Source organism: Amblyomma mixtum, chromosome 1 (assembly GCF_055824585.1).
Source record: "Amblyomma mixtum isolate Tamu chromosome 1, ASM5582458v1, whole genome shotgun sequence".
Lineage (NCBI taxonomy): Eukaryota > Metazoa > Arthropoda > Arachnida > Ixodida > Ixodidae > Amblyomma > Amblyomma mixtum.
In genome coordinates, this window is record NC_143012.1 from 231,829,148 (window position 1) to 231,845,431 (window position 16,284).

Consider the following 16,284-nt stretch of genomic DNA (forward strand, 5'->3'; position numbering starts at 1 on the left):
TTTCTTTTTTTCCGAGACTTGCATTGCTAGATATAGCAGTTTCGAAAAGGAACTTGAAAGAAAGGCTACTAGCCGTCCTCTATTCTCTTTTTAAGCTCGTTCAACTTTGTTCTTACTCCCACGATATCGAGCCGCAGTGCGAAGTCGGGGCGCCACATTGTGTCGATAAATCAATGTCGTGGGACAGAGCGGAATCACTGCTCACTGGACATGTAGTGGTTCCACTCATGGCTAAAAACAAAAAAAAGAGAAATGTATAGGGCGATAGGAGGTCAAGCAGAAACAAACAAAATAAATAGGTCCTGCTGCCCACTCTAATCTAGTGAGGTTGTCGGGGTAACAAGCTTTTGTGTCCGCGCAGTAATCATGAAATGAAGACCAAAGCTGTGAACAGGGACGAATGAAGGTGAAGCGATGCCCCTCGTATAGTCTCACGGCAGCAAGTGCAGGAATCCTATCCTTTTTCTTCCAAACGGAGGTACGAGATCTAGCGCTACAACACGGATGGCAACAGGTGCAACGTTGAAAACTTAACCAGGCACTGTAGTGATGCCGGTGTGGTAGCTGGTACAGGATTAAAGAATGAAAGAGGAAAGGTCCAAGGAAACTAACAAAGGGAAACGATTGTTTTAGAGCGACAGGAAGAAATATGCTTAAAGGTACAGCTGCGGCGATGATGGAGGCACTGCAAGTGCTCTTTTTAGACGAAAGTGGATAGTCTGACTAAGATTGTACTGCTAAAGCCGTCAAAGCCCTCCACGCTTGTGACGTGCTTAATGAGGGCTTCAAGAAAGGGAGGAAGAGAGTCAAGGGAGGCTGAGCCAGATCAAGAATCATTAGGGACTTATGGCTGCGCGAAATGATGACAGTGATAGAATGGTGGACTACGGTGAACACCGTGCTAGCGCCAGCGTTCCTTTGACCTGTGCTCATTGTACTTCCAGAGCCATTACTCGTTGCAAAGGGCACCTGTGTTGGGTCGGCCTGAGTAGGGATCTTAGCAATAGGAGCTTGTTATAGTTCAAATTCACGCTGAATGCTGTGGGTTGTGCTAGAGAGATCTCTAGTTGGGCTCTCGGTGCACTGAGGCACTGGTCACTACGCGTTTGACACGTGTGGGTTTAAGATAAATGTTGTCGGCTAGGATATCCAGCACGGAGATCATGCTGAAAAATGCGTTATGTGATTTTATGATGTCTAAGACCCGGTGAAAGTTTTTTCAACTACCCTATTTTTGGGCCGTCTTTACCACGTACCTTCTATCGAATATTTCACCCCGCATAATGAAGAGGCCCGCAATATGACCAGAGATTCTTTTCGGAAAAGGAAAGCATTCATTACGCGAGTGAAGGCGCTAACATTTCAAGGTATTGTTTCTAAAATGACGTAATCAAAAAGTGTACCGTCAGCAACCTCAGACAAAAATGAGTTCACATGACAGCGTTAAATCCTTCGTGGTTGTCCTCAACAATCAATGTTATTTCACAGTCCTTTTTCCACTAAGTAACCGTACGTAATAATATATATAGTGACCTTAGGCCATTCGCACTTCTACGCTTACTAAAGTAGCACTGCACGCAGGGAACCTTAAAAAAATTATATATGCCTGGTGGCCGCGTCACCTCAACTATTTGCTTACTCTTTATGTTGTCTGATGTGATAATAAATTTCGAACGTTTTTGGCAGATAGAAAATTACTTCTTCTGCGCCTTGCCAAGGCATCGCTTATTGAATCGATTCGAGGAAAAAAAAAGATATTTCGCAAAACCAAACAAAACAACCTTCTACTTTTTTTTTTCCTTCCGTGCCCTCCAGAGAAAAAATTGCGTGAGCTAGTTCATGTCTTCCTTCGAACCTTGTAGAGTCCGCTCGCGGAGTTGGTACGAACGGCGTGTATTCCGCTCATTTCAGAAACGGCACATCAGCCACTTTGCTGCCCCAACACCTCGGTCAGAACTTTCGAGGTAAATGCGAGGGAAAACACGCAGAGAAAATATAAACGTTTGACTGAAGCGTCCACAACCCCTGGCAGCTTTCAAGGTAGATGTGCGCGTCAAACTGCACTTTTTACATCACGCTGTAAGGTTGTGAAATGATGTTGGAAAGTAATTAAAATACAAAGCTCTCGATTTCGGCTCACTGACGCCCCTTGGGACTCCAGTACTGCCTCCTCGTGGCCGCGGCCTGGAAATAGCCGATATCCTCGGGATACACACGTGTGATGACTATGTGGGAACAAAGGAGCCGTTAGAGGAAGGGTGGAGACCCTTCGCTGTGAAGTTAGCTAGGCGTAAATTTCACGCCAGGTCTGCCGCTGCGGAAGAGAGGCGCGTCCCCTCTCGGACAGGAAACGCAAATAGCAGCGGAGCCGTGCAGTCAACACGTGTTTAACGCGACGGAAGGGCGATAGACACGCAACCAATTGTTGCATATTGTCCAACTAAAGATTTATCAGACTATACAGTTTGCTTCTGAGATATGTTGGGCGATGCATTTTGCCTAAACCTGAAGGTCGTGATTTAACTAGACAAAAAATTTGCGTCTCGCCTCTCGTAAACCTCAAAGTTTTATTTAAATATCAATGCATTAATATTATTATTACGTGAACGAGAAATGCTGTAGGCAGGTGTTTTAGCGAGACAGCACAAGAGAGAGAGAGAGGGGACGGAAAGGCAGGGAGGTTAACCAGGCGATGCCCAGTTGGCTACCCTACACTTGGGGAGGGGAACAAAGGAGAAAAAAAGAAAAAGAGCGGCAAGGAAATGAGTCTTCTAAGTGACCAGCGACCACTATGTCACGGGGAGAGAGGGCGCGCCTTGAAAACCTAAAGATTATCGACGAGAATACAACCTCGAGTCCCTTAAGAATCTCAGGAGCATTTTCACCGCTTTCCTTTGTGAGGAAGGTTGTGTGCAAGTCCCCAGGACGTTGGACTCTGTTAGAAGACAGCACAAAGTGCTACGCCATTTTAATAGCTCCCTCTTTTGTAGTTGCTTCTCACATGCTGATTTACTGTGTTTCTCAAACCGAATTAATAAAACCACTCATAAAACCGAATGAAAACCACTCATTGGAAGACAAATTGAACGAGCAAAGCTTACGAGAAATTAATAAGTCCGTAAATGCCTCGTGTTCATGTCTAATGCTTGTCTTCACTCTTGCGCAAAAAAAAAAGAAAAATGCACGCTAGCTGTGGCCCGACATTTTTACCAAAGCAAGCTATTATTCCAGAACACGAATAAAAGATTAATTACCCCATGACAAAGAAAAAAAAAGACTACTATTAGTACTTCCATCTGCAACGAGCCGATCTTGAAGAAATAAGCGAACGCACGTCCTCGCACGAAGTGTTGGAGGAAACTGCGGCAACGTAAGCGTACAAACGGAGCTATACCCGCGGTCAGGCAATTGAAGGAAACGTCAGAGCAAAGTTATAACACATTCAGAACATATGACGGGTGCTGTATCTAGAACCTGACAGCAAAACCAGAAGGAAAGAAGGCCTTGCGAAGGAAATGAGCTACCTTGAGAGTAAGCTTTCAGCTTTTCTGTCTCCGCTTGATTTGTTCAGCCCAATGTTATTTTTGTATTTATTGGCTGTCTGGCGCCATGAGACGAGACAAGCGGCAGAAATCGGCTTGATTTTTTATGTGAATTATACCCGCTGTGGTAGTGATGGGGGAAGGATGGCGCCATTTATAGGGCTGCAATTGCGCAAACCTATAACATTATAAAACGATGTCGCGATTATTTTGGTACGATATCAAATTTCAGGGGAGCCAGCGCAGAACTGAAACTGTTCTGGTTCTTGTTGGCCGCGGATACTTTTGATAAGGAAGTAGGCTAGACATCTCACTATGTCCAAGGCGCATTGAATTCGAGCAAAGCAACACGCCCTTCTTGTCAGCAAGTGTAGAACAACTTCACTAACAGGATGTTATGGAGATTCAATCCAAGAAAGGCCGCGAAGTTGCAGCCCGCAAGGTTAATCTTCAAGTAGAAGTTGTGCACTTCCGGCTGTAGGAGTACATAAGAATACCGGCAGAAAATTGTTCCACCGTAGCAAAAGTAAGTCCAAGTTCACAAACTGACCGTCATCGCCGTCAAAACGACGCCTGCGCACAGTTCGACAATGGCACTGGAAACTACGATCTGCTTTGGTTTTAGAATACGAAGCATTGAGTGTTGACCATGGCCATTTATGAAATAGTATGATATCAAGATGGGGGAGAAGACGTAAGGCCACCTTCAGTAATGCAGAGTGGGAGGGGTAGGCTATCCGAATTAGGTGATCGAAGTCTCAATTTGTTTTCTTAAAGTTAAAGAAGTAAATGAAGTGCTCCTCCCAACTGCACTCAACATTTCCATTTGTTTGCACAGGCTATATTCATTTGATTACAAAACTGTCGAATAATTTGATGCCGTCAGCAATGAGGAGTGCTTCAAGGCATTGGACAAATAGTCCTGAAGTATCGCACAGACTTCGTGAATATTACCATAATCTGTACATTTGCGTGCTTCCAGCTAAATATGACCAGCTTAAAAAAAATCTAAGTTACCAAGGCGGTTTAGCAATAGTTAGATTAACGAATTCAGTCAGCGACTTTATTTCTCGTCCTTTGCACTAATTCCCTGTGTGTTACCAGTTCGCCCGCTCGTGCATAGTGCTGCTTTAGGAATTATTTCAAATAGCCGAAAAATAAGGTCCACTCAAAAGCGCAGCTACAGATTTTTTTATCGATGTCATAACTGCGCGAGTCCTCTTCACGCCTCCGGCTTGAGAAAGAATTGAAATAAGAACAAAAGGAATGACATGGTTTGGTGGCAATGATTCATTCCAAGTTCGAGAAAAACGGAGCACGGCACGGCCAGTAAACAGGAGTATTTAGCCTTGTTCCACTGAAGCTGTGTTTGAATTCGATCACGGCGTCACCAAACCATTTCATTTCTTTGCCTTCAATTCTAAACTTTTTTTCAGTCTGCAGTCACCGACCTGCACACTTCATCTCTGCCCTCGGCCATGTCGATGACAGGAAGGCGGGTACACCGGGCGTTTGCAATTGGAAACGCCGACGCATTGCCATCCTTCGCTGGTTTTACTGAAAGCTTACTTCTCACTTGGCGGTTTAGATTTTTTTTTTTTTTTGAAGGTTCGGTTTTTCTCTTTTCGCGGATCCCTTTTCAGTCCTGGAAAGACATATGCGCAACCGAATTTCAGAGTCCCCAACTCGGCCCTGGACTCTCGAAACGAAAGAACTATCTAATGGGAATAAAAGACGAAGGGAAATGCGTGCTTCCTTCACTGAAGTTCGGTCTGTCCATACACGTTGTCCTCACAGGGTCCATGGGGTGTGTGATTGAACTGTTATTATGGCTTTGGTTTCATAGCTTTTTGAGATTTTGACATTTTGACACTTCCTTGCGCATCCGCGCTACAAGCAAATGTGTGGGTCTCAAAAAGTTGTGGAAAAAAGTTAGAAACAAAACAGAACTCTGCAGGCTAAACTCAGATATGCACCAACTTGAAGACCTTTACTTTTTAAGAATTGTCTGTAAAATCTTGTTTTTTTTTGCCGCCTGTGTATTTACTTTTTTCGAAAGGAAAAATTTCTATGGCAGTGTTCTCAAATACGAAATGAAAAATAGAAGAAGAAAGGTGGCTGCCCTAAAAGAATTAAAACAATGCTGTAATCCTGAAAGAAAGCAGCTATATGAATATTATTCAGCAGGAGAGGTGAAACTAACTTTATTTTTGGCAGTGAATGCGAACTATGAAAAAAAAAGGGAAAGCGAGGCTGGCACTTCGAAGGAAGCGAAAGAGGGAATGGAATTAGAAGTATACAAATAAAACGTAGCGAAAAGAGCGGCTGGGCAAGAGGTGACCATCCCGGTGAAATCGAAGAGAATAAATGTGCCCCGGCAGGCCCAGCATTGTGTAGAAAAGATAATCGATGGTCCCGTTCGTTACCAGACTGGACTTAAGCGAACTGTAAATTTAACAGGTTAGACGGGAGCCATGTGGGCAGATGAGATCAGAAAACTTGTAAAGACAGGGTGGCTGCAACCGGTGGAGAACGCGGTTCATTGTGGATCTTAGGTAGAGGAGTCTGTTCGGCAGTGGACCTATTTGTACTTATATTGATGGCGATGATTCCTAACATTTACACTACTGTTTTCTAATGAGCGCCCAAGCTGAAGAGCAATATTGAGGAAACAGACCGGTAACAGGGCATTGAAGGAGAAATGAGCAAGACGAGTGCTGGCAAATCAGACAGTGCAAACAAATAGAATGGAATAAAAAAAAAACAAGACTTAGGGACGCGACTGCAGTTCATGCAGTGTTTGTTTAATTATGATCGTCTGATACCCAGAAAGAGGCCGGCATGCGGCAATCCTGAAACCGCAGTTGAACGTGAGTTAATGCCCTCCTCCATATCAGAGTGATTCCCAAGTTCGCCTAAAGTATTAATCAATGTAACCTAATATGCGTTAGAAAAGCGCCCTGTTGATTGCTATCACGAACAGCTACTGAAATTATTTTACGCATCCTCTTGGTCATAAGCCAAAAAGTAGTCGTTAGCAGCAGGGAAGACAGTGATTAGAGAAACACTTTATGTGTATAGTCTTTTTCTTTAGAGCCCGTGTCATTTACAATCATAGCAACAAATGTCGAAAACTGCATCCACGAAATAAACGACAAGGAAGGTTTAGATAAAATGAGGAACTGGCACTCTCATTCCGGTCTGTCCTTACTCGGCGGAAAATCCGCACCAGAGTAATTCGCGTTTTGATCCTGAGAGCCTACAGGACTGAGGGCCCAGTGAAGTAACACGAGAGTGAAAGGGGCAAAACGTCGCTGCTATCAAAATGTGGCAGCGATTTCATACTGTGATCAAGGAAGTGAAGATAGTCATTTAACATCTGAAGTAGAATCGACATTTGAACCAGTTGGAAAAGCATCATGAAAAAATTAGCGCACTCAGGACAACAGGCAACGGAGACCAAACAACACAAGCGCTCACTCGCAACTGGGCGTTCTTTTTTAATAAAAAAAACGCGCTATTTTTTCCATCATTTGGCACTTGTCGTGTAGGAAGGTTTAAATTCTCCAGGCCAGACTATACAACACACAAGAATGACCGCAAACATCACAAAAACACCAAACAGTGAGACTCCAAGAACCAGAACGCCGCCACTCAGCAACTTCCGTTGCGTTTTTTTCTTTGCACGTTCTTATCTACTCCTCGTCTGATAAGTGGCGTGTTTTTTCTGCCATTTATTGGTTCTCTTTCCTTTGCTTAGAAATCCCGAAGAGACGTTCGATGAAAGACACCAGGCGCCTCTATACAGAGTGACAAGGTCTCCATCATTCCTGTGCGCAAATCTCTGCAAGCACGCGTCAGCCATGGGCCAGTGCATGCTCTTGTGCCTTCTTGCAAATACGCTGACCGCCGTCTTTATACGGTCCCAGCCGCCGTTTGCTTTTTTGTCCTTTTCTCCTGTTACTTTCGCGGGCGAAATGCGACAGAGGAATGACTACCAGAGTGCACTGCTAGAAGACGACTTGCGAATACGTACTGCACTTGCAGGTATGTGAGTAGTGATTCAGCATGTTTCTCGTTTTTGAAAAGAAATAGAAGCAAAAATTCAGGGCAATATAATAGTAGTATGTGACGAGAGCTGATTTTGCTGGTTTCATAAAGCGGCCTGGGGTATTGGTGTGATGAAAAAACCAAGGTAGGAAGTGCATTGACGACAAAACATTAAAGCAGGTCTTTCTTGAAGCCGGATATTCAAGGACCAAGTCTAATACAACGAAGTATAGAAAGTTCATAGCAGACTCTTTTGCTGCTGCCTCCTGCAGCTGCCGTCAGGCTCATCGGCTCTTATCGCTGCTGGTTTGCCCAGCCAAGGCGTGAGAAGAAATGCGCGTGGATGTCTGCATGTGCATTATTGCGCTTTCCGGCAGTTTTCGACGTCCTTGACGCTACGCTACTGTTTTTAATGCTTAGCTTTGATGAGCAGTTCGAAATAATTTCGCTCCTTCCGACGAGTGCCTGTGGACTCAAATAATTTTGTAGAAGCGACTTTCCTGAATCATAGAAGTTTATAAAAATTTCCTCAGTGTGACATCGGGGATTAGTGGATTTTCCTGGGCTCCACAATTGCAGTGAACACTTCATTTTTTAACTACTGCGCATAAGCGTACTGAGCGAAAGCGATCAATTTTCTTCAGACCACGCCAACAGCATTAAGCTCGCCGATCGGAAGAGGAAAAATAAAAGTAAAAGTATAAATCGTTTATTTTATTTTATGGGGCTTAACGTCTCAAAGCGACTCAGGCTATGAGAGACGCCGTGGTGAAGGGCTCCAGAAATATCGACCACATGGGGTTCTTTAACGTGCACTGACATCGCACAGTACACGGGACTCTAGAATTTCGCCTCCATCGAAATTCCACCGCCGCGGCTGGGATCGAACCCGCGTCTTTCGGGTCAGCAGCCGAACACTATAACCACTGAGCCACCGCGGCGGCAAAAGTATAAATCATGTGCTGAATATAACGATTTGTGTGTCGGAGTCGAATGACACAGTGAAAAACAGCCATAGCGTTTAAAACTTCTAGACAAGGGAAGTGCATGGACACGAGGAAGAATGCACATTAGGCAGCATTTTTTGCAATCCTTCTGGAACGGAAATAAAATCTTGGCGTCAGGTAGAAGCAGGATACTAGGCTAGCGAAATACATAAGGTTTCTCTCTTTTATTTATGGGTTTTTATCTTTGATTAATAAAATGATTTATTTTATATTTATTATTATTTACGATTTGAAAAAGCATTATGGGCTGCGGAGCCTGTAGAGTAGATAGCTCCAGAATAATTGCGACAAATTAGAGTTCCCGAAAATGCACCGAAATATCAGTACAAAGTCACTTTAGGATAAATATTAGAAAAGCAGCCACCGCTGTGTTCAGCAGTTGTGGTCCAGAAACTCTCGAAAACTTGCTTCCAGAAACTGTTTTGTATTAAGGAACTTTTAGAGCAAATCGGACAATATCGTCTTGGTTGCATGACATATTTAGACCGCTTGAATCATTGACGGTCGGCAGGGGGGCTCATGAAGATATGATTTCATTTCTTTATAATCTCACTGTGTGTAGTTATCATTGCTGTCGAGCTCAAATATGAAAATCAATGAATCCTTCTCATAGATGCTATCAGTTCTCCTCAACGCTTGTGTCTAAAGGTCTCTTCATTTCACTCTGGAGCAGGCATAGACAGAGCCAGCTTTCCCGTGCCGCGGACCTGAGGCAAACACAGTATCAGGAGACAACTTATAACTGAAGTCAGTGAGGTAGCAAGAGTAACAGAGAAAAACTTTTCAACACTTCTTTAAATTCATCTTGAGTAGCTCGAAGCTGCACACGGCGAGATAAATCAACCGGATAAGAATGTGTGATGAATTCACCGCCGATGGGATCGTGTGTTCACTTCCACTCGTTTCGTTCTTGGCAGTGATAAAAACGGTTCTGATTAAAGCCACTCATAACAGTGAGATCTTCGTTGTGGTTGTAGGCTCCACAGTTTTCTTTCTTCAATCTCACTTGCGCGTGCACCTTGGCCCTGCTTGCTTCACGTCAACTACGTCAAAGAAAGGAAGCCGCGCTAGTCATAAACGATAACAGCCTCTCCGTAGTTTTGTTTCCTTCAGCACTGCTCACCTTTAAATAAAAAAAGCATAATCGAAAGTTCCTTGCTATAGTGATCATTTTCCCACTACTCTCGGGGGACCAAGCGGAGAACTTTGATCGCTGGAGATTTACCGTTACGAGTCATGTAGCAGCCGTAGAGAATTTTTTTTCCTTGTGCAACCGCCACGGTGGCTGAGAGAGTTAGTGCTCGGCTGCTCACCTGAGAGACGTGGTTTTTAAACCGGCCGATGCGGGCGCATTTCTGTTGAGGCAGAAATGCTAGAGCGCGCTGTGTGATGTCGAAACACGTTAAAGAACCCTAAGCGGTCGAAATTATCCAGTTTTCTGCACTACGGCGTCCCTCACAGACTGAGTGGCTTTTGGAATGGTGAACCCCATAAATCGTAAACCAAATCATTCCTTGCGGTGAAAATCATTATATGCAGTGAACGAGCAAGTAAACTGAAGAACCGCAGCTTAATGGGCCAGTTGGTCCATGAATATGAAAAAAAACTGCCTAAAAGTCGCATTCACAGGAGGAAGGTGTGGGCAGCAGGATGTGCTGGCCACTACTTCCTCTTGCGAACTTTCTTCTGTTGTTGTTTTTTTCATAATAGAACAAGAAAACTCTCTGGCGTGCGCCGGAAAGGCATTGATAAGTAGGCCGAATGCTAACTGAATTGGTTATACAACTTCTCTCTCTACTAGAAAAAAAGCTCAGCGCGGCATACGCCAGTTTCTCTTTACAGTATTTCACTCCCCATCTTCAACTATCAACCTTTTCTTGTTCTGTATTGTTGTTTTTTTGCGCGGAAGTTAGAACGCTGGCATTACGACTTAAGAGTGGTGTTGCCCGTGGCACCTCCGCGCGATGACGTTCAGCGCTGTCAGTGCTGTGAGGGTGGGGAGGGCGCTGTCCTTGTACTTTACCGCGCTAAAAAGAAGAGGTAGAGCACGGCCAGCACTGTCGGCCGCGGAAAGCGCACATCACTTTCTGGCAGCGCACACGTTATTTCCCATTGCTGCCGAAGCCATAGTACTTATTCTGGCCTGTTTGTTTTTTTTTCTTTAATCGACTAACGTGCTGACCTTCCTCCTTTTCTTCGTTGTTATTTTGTGCCACACATATTTTCGGCTGACTTTATTTATTGCCTTTCTGTATCGATACTTTTCCAGTCTCCGGTGTCTGTAGCTATGTGGAAGCAACAAGCTGGGACACGGCACGATTTCGCGACACTTCAGAAAAAAAAATGCATTATTGTGAGCGGCAAAATTTAGTATGAAACTTGACGCGACCTCTAAACGCAGAGAAAACAATTCATAAATTGGCGTACTGAGTGCGCACTTTAATTCCTAAATTAAAATTAATGCAGTGAAGCGCAGTACGACTTCCTCATCAGATGGCGCTCCGTGTAGGTATTGCTATCGTTTCTAGTTTTTTTTTGTGTGTGTGTGTTTGTGGAGTAGGGCCGGGTGCTCCCAGGTTGAGAATTTTCATGAGAACATACTAGCGGCTTGCGCTTGCCTGCCAAGCACCTTCTTCTGCATTCGTTCAATAAAGCATGCATCGTGCCAATGAGCTCATGGTATCTACACGCAGACTTGCTTTTTGAGTCATCGAGAAGTATGCTGCAGTTCTAAAGTGGGAAAGAACACTGTTAGTTAGCGCCTGAAACACAGTTTTTGAAACAACTGAGACTCTTAATGTTGCAAAAAATTAAATTGTGATTTTTCCCGAGCTTTAGGTTAGTATGACTTGCAGTACATAATATGTGCGTGCAAGGCTGTTTTTGTCAGATGGCAAAATGATATATTTTGCCATCTGTGCTAAAAGTCTAAAAAGGTTGTTTGGCGACGCATTTGCTTTTCTATAAATTCACTTTTTTTTTTCAATGTGAAAGCAGTAGTGTCACTTTTTAAAAGATTTTTGTCAGGAATTATTGCCAGAATTAAATTAAATTTCTAAATTAAAATCCCCTGAGCCGGTCTTCCTTTGGCTGTGGATGTGCTGCTGATGAGAGATCCCCTCCCCCCCACTGTGTTTTGTGTTATGCAAAATTTTTCTTGCAATCTGGGCGCATTCTTACATCTTAATATTAAATTAAGACCAATGTGCCAATTGACACTGCTGGCAGGGCACTATTGATTAATTTTTTCGCGATACCAACGTATCTTCGTCCGTCCTTCCGTCCGTCCGTCCGTCCGTCTGTCTCTGTCTCTCTGTTTGTCCCTCCGTCCATCCCTCCGTCCGTCCGTCCGGCTGTATGTTTGTCTGTCTGTTCAAAGAACGTTGCTTACTCTCCGCAAGCACGAGCCCCAGCCACCTGCTCAACACGAACTTCACTCCCCTAACTTCAACTCCCGATCCAATCACGCCCACTTTAATTAGCCGAAGGCACCCTCCACCATCGAACACCCATCCACTCAACTCTACGCTACAAAAGTGCCACCCAGCACACTTCACATACCTCTGGCTTCCACAAGACCGCCACCCGCTAGAAGTCCATGCTGCAGTGGAAACAAAAAGGGGCGGAAAAAATCAAGTAAAATCACATTTCGAAAGCCAGCTTTTCTTAGGCACCATAAACCGGCTGACTCCTTATCCCTCCCCTATGCCTACTGGGCTTCCCAACAAACTATGTCGTCCGCCCTTGACGCACCATCTAATTCCACAACCAACCTTCAAAACTGCCACCCACTGCCTACTTCCGCCCATCTTTACGGTCCTGAATAATTCTATCTCGTATTTGCAGCCTCGGCTTGAAGTAAAGGCATTCGTAGGAATGAAACCATCAAAGTAATCGGCGAGGGTAAATCTAAATACTTGCGCAGAGCTTTCGCATCAGATGTCCGATCGTTCTTTAATATTCTTTTTACAAGCGCAAGGCTTTCCTGTCCCTTTGCCTTGCACTTTTGTGCATTATTTTATGTGCTCACGTGCTTCCAGACCATCGAAAGCAGAGCTCCTAATTGTTGCGCAGCGCTTGCTTTGAACATGCGAGCGAGTTCACACGCACCCTAATCAGTGAGGCAAGAAAATTAACGTCGTTAAAAGGCGTAATCGCATTTCGCCAAACCCCATCTTACTCCACGCTACGCCGATGTTCCAAATCGCCGCGGAAAGCATAGGCGGGGTGGGGATTCTAAAGTAGGTTAATTAGGTCCTGCACGGCAGTTATATATTACGGCTCAGTAGCGACTATCGACCTCGTACAAGCTTAGGAATGCACATATGAACGCATACGAAGGAATCGGGCGTGTTTTGACAAATACTTCAAAATACAAACAATCAAAATAATAGGAGACAAGAACGCAATGTCATTATGAGGTTGTAAAATGTTGTAAACCCAGCCCTGCAGAGCGTTAATTCTTATCGGCTTAGGTATCGATAAAACACCGCACTTTCAGCGTATGAAGTCGTGTTTTGGTGTCCGATTTAGTCTTGAGAACGCCAGTTTGGGAACAATTTTTTTATCTTTTTTCAACGTGGCTGTAAGTTGCAGTACATGGTGTAGCCTGAAACTCTGTGGAAAAGCGAAGGCATATTCGAGTATGAAAACCAAGACTAGGAAATTGTACGAGGCTCTAGGAAGCAGAGGAGCCACTTGCAGGGTGACGCACAGACGTTAGCAGAAAAATCTAAATGCTAACAACTCTCTAAAAGAGTTGGGTGTAAATCTAACCTTCTTGTCTAGTTAGGCGCACTGGAAGGGTTGCTTTGACTGTATGGTTTTCAAAAGTGGATGCATTTTTCAAGATGTAGGCAAATTTTGTCGGCCCACAGCACATAGGACAACCGCGTTTTTAAAACAATAAAAACTGATATGGCTATTACTACCGACCGGCTACAAGTCTCTAATTGCAACCTGTTGCCTAGCTGTGAGAGTTAAAAAGGTAATTATCAAAAGAAGGTTAACCAGCTTACTTCTAAAGACAATTCACCAGTTTCGAGTGTCCGCTAACCCTGCTTATACTATATATATGCCGCAAAAACCATATTTGTGCATCAAAAAGCCTATTTTTCAAAATAACCTAAAGCCTTTCCTGAAACACACTGCATATATCTACAGTCGTAAGTGTCGCTAGTTTTGAGCCTATACAAGTTACGGGCATTCTATTTTTGTCACCTTCATGGGATTTTATTCCTAAACAATACCATAGGAGAACCGCCAAGTTGAACGATACATAATGGTAATGCCTATTAGGTTCTATGGACATAAGCAAAACTTTCCTGGGAATTTCTCAATCTAGCGCATTAGTTTCCTGCTGCAAACTTTTTAGCAACGTTTAAACAGCCAGAAAAAAAAAAACTGTTTTATTCTCGGTTGCTGTACGCGGGATTAGATTCGGAGCTTCTGTTTGTCTCCTGACTAATTTGGCGCTCTTTGAGCTGAAAAAATGTACCAGCTTTCTTGTCTGGGAAACCACCAAATCCAGTTTTTGTTATCATTTTGGTAGCCGTTTTTTGACTGCATTCATATTACCAACCACACCAGCTATACACTAACCAAGGTCACTTAAAAGGCATGTCCTTCTTTGCACCTCTAAATGTGGCACTGTTACTCTGCTGTATGGCTTAAATTGAGAAGCGGGAATGACGGGAAAAGATTACTATAACAGGCATTACCTCTTCTAAGCTCCATTTAAGCTTCAACGATTTTTTAATTTGCCCCAAAAAAGGAAATGCCGTACTGATACGGCATACTTAGGGTATTCTCGCCACGACTGAAAATATTACCACGGCTGCATCATCAGTGCGAATTTCTCGTTTATTACCGCATCTTTTAATATCGTGTGTTGCAGGTACCTGTATATTATGGTATAGGACTGCACAAACATGCTGTAGACAATGTAAATGACTTGTTTCGTTCTGGCAATCTTCAGCTTTTTTCAGCGTGCATTGCCGAGTGCTCCCCTCACTGAAAGATATCTTTGGTGATTGGTGCCTCTGTTAGGACGTGACGTTTAAGATGGTTTCTCTTGCGTGAAATTCTTTAATTACTTGCCATCACACAATTTTCTTGCATCAGCCCTCGTATTAAGAAAACAAATATTTTGTCCCTATCTTTATTCATTGCTTTTTCGCTGCTAATATCATTCTTTCAGTTTGACAAGAAAATACTCGGTTTACCTTAACTATTTCCGTAACGTTTAGAAAATTCCGTGTTTATAGTTTGAGCAGTTTTTTTCGTACAAACAGTGCTACATATCAAATGTAATCCTCTATACAAAAATAAATATAAATAAAGGCGCTTTTTAAAACATGTCTGAATAACAACTTCTACATTTCAGCACAAATTATTTTCGCCAAAAAGATATATTTCGGAAAAAAAATTTAACAGAACTTTAAAGGTAGGTATCATGATGATGATGATGATGATGTGTTAAAAAGCCTAGAAATATTTATTTATTTATTTATATTTATTTATTCATTTCTGAGACAAGCAAAGCAGTTGTCATTGTATTGGCCGCTGCCTTTGAAAAACTCGAAGCTTTATCTAGAACACAGTTCTTGCTAGAAAAAAAAAAGCAAGAAAAGATAGACTTGGGCACCGGAGCGCGACCGCCAATGTTACAGTATGGTTTCCGTCATCGTAGTTGTCTGAACTTAATTCTTGCCGCAAAACAGCATCTTTAGATCCCCTGCTGCTGGTGTCCGCAATGAAATAAATCGCAGAGAAAGCACAGTTCAGGGGCTTGCAACGTTTTCGAGCACTCGTCGCGCATCAGGAAGCTGCCATACCAGTTTGACACTACCGCGTGTTCTTAGCGCCCAAAGAAAATGCCCCTCGCTGGATAAAAAAAAATACGTGGGAAATAAAACTTAAGTTATCTAATTAGAAGCCAGATAGCGCAACGTGCTCGTACGCTTTGCCAAAGTCGCCAAATCGAGAACCGAAGTCGCCGTTAGCGGCCAACGGGCGCAGTAACGCGTGCTAGCGTGTTCGCAGTACGATAAAAAATGCGTTTAAAAAGAAAAATGTATTGAAAACGAAACTTCAGTTCTAACTGCAAGCCAGTCGGAGAGCTTACCAGTAAGCAACGCGAATGGTTCCGAAATTGGCACGCGGTCATTGCTAGCGGCCTGATGATGTTCAATGGACGCACAGGGGAAAGATTTAATATACTTGCAACTTATATTTAGAGATTTATTCAGAATGTTAAAAAAAAACTCTTTGCAGCGCACTTTTTCTATATCTTGTTTTACTTTAATAACATAGTCTTCACGAACTTTGGACCTTTTACGTTTTGTGGCAATAATCTAGGAACTGACTTGCAGGGGCACACATTATTACATTATCGTTGAAAGAGGGCCGCTCTTCAAGCCCTGCCAAAATGGTTAGTGAAACGGTTAGTGAAAAGGGAAATGGTTAGTGACGTTAAACCCCAATAACCCAAACCAAATCATTAACAGGGGCCTTTTTCAGTGTACACCATTCGCTTCAATACTTCATGATACTCCTCGACGCCACGTAAAAGCGTCAGCATAGCTTCTGTGAACATGGATGTCATGTGCTTCCGTTTCCACGTCGACAAACAGCAAAGTTGGAATAAAGTGACTTGAATTGCTTGTCACTGTTAGGGTGCTAGA